The sequence below is a fragment of the Cynoglossus semilaevis genome, chromosome 12 (assembly GCF_000523025.1).
Source record: "Cynoglossus semilaevis isolate Cse_v1.0 chromosome 12, Cse_v1.0, whole genome shotgun sequence".
Classification (NCBI taxonomy): Eukaryota; Metazoa; Chordata; class Actinopteri; order Pleuronectiformes; family Cynoglossidae; genus Cynoglossus; species Cynoglossus semilaevis.
The window spans coordinates 561,133-562,743 of NC_024318.1; positions in this window are offsets into that span (position 1 = coordinate 561,133).

Genomic DNA, 1,611 nt, shown 5'->3' on the forward strand with positions numbered 1-1,611 from the left:
CAGGACTGTTGTAGCTAACGTTAGCTCTGGTGTCAGTACCAGGACTGTTGTAGCTAACGTTAGCACTGGTGTCTTTTCCATTGTAGCTAGCGTTTGTGCTGATGTTTGCAGTAACATGTTGTAGACTTTTTTTCTTAAACAAGAGTTACGGTTAGCTTCATTGCTAATGTCTGGCACTGATACTGTAAGTTTGTCCTTTTTTTTTTAACTTTACCTGAATTGTAAAAGTCTTTCATCAGTGTGGAGTGGTGTCAGGACTGGACAGCTCCCACACACACATCCTTCACACGTGTTCCTCCTCTGAGAGGAAGGAACCCGTTGAATTGAGGCACCTCTGCAGTGATAGATCGTCACAATACAGCAGCGAGCAGACCTTTGCAAACAGAATACCCTGCTGTGCTTAAGAAAACAATGTGTTTCTGAGGAGCAAAATACAATCCATCAGCCAGTCTGTTAGTGCAGAGGAGTGGGAGTGAAGGAGGAAAGGCAGGAGGCCGTGGAGGGAGTCGAAGGCTGGGGTTTTTTTGGGGGGGGGGGATACCTGGTTTTCAAATCAGAGAAGGTGGTGGGGGAGGTGAAGACCAGGTCAGTGGTGTCTCAAAGGCCCACGAGCCACGAGTCTGGTCACGGAGAGGTCTGTGCGGCTCACAACGACTCTCCTGTTGGTAAAAAAAAAAAAACAAAAAAAAAAAACTCTGCTGCTGCTGCTGCACCAGAGTCAGCTTTAATCAATCATCAGCCGGGTGAGAGGGAGGCATTCTGGGAGATTAATTGTAGTCTTTAATTCAAGGCCTGATGTAAACAAGGAAGGAGTCGAGAACATTGTGATTAGTATGTGACACCAGGGGATTGTGGGTGTTTACGTGATTTAAGGGTTGCAGAGCAGATAAGCAAATCCCTGCACGGCTCCGATAAAACACAAGTGAACATTTAAAGAGCAAAACACAATAAAAACACAGCCTCGAATCCAGAATCTCACTTAGGATTTAAAAAACCTTTTTAATCCAATTTCCCTCTCAGTCTGAGATTAGAACAAAGACGACAAACCAACGCTGAAAAAACACGAAACAGATCAAAACAAACACATGGTAAAAAACTACGAGACAAAAATACCCCAAATCCTAATGGTTAGCATGACAACAGCAACATGCTAGTGCTAAAATTAGCCAAAGATAAAAAAAAAACAAAAAAAAAGCAGTGCTAAAATTAGCCAAAGACAAAAAAAAATAAGAAGATTGGAATAAGTAAAAAAAACAAATAATATTAGCTAAAGTTAGCCAAAATTATTTTAGCCATTAGCATAGTAACAGAATGACAATTTGAAACATCTTACAATTAATTTAAAAAGTAGAAATGGCCGATTGTTAGCGATCTGATTCTCTGACTCATCTGTTCAGAACTTTGACCTCTAAGATCAAACCGTCCTTCAACACGCCAGGCGTGTCCTTCTGTCCCTCACCTGAAGACCTCGGCGTGGACGACCCTGTCTCTGTACGCCTGCCCTGAACGACCTCTCCTCTCATTCCCTGCAGCAGACACCTCTCCATCCTGATGGTGTGCCCCCCCCCCCCCCCCCACACCCCCCCCCCCCCCACCACCCACCACCCATAC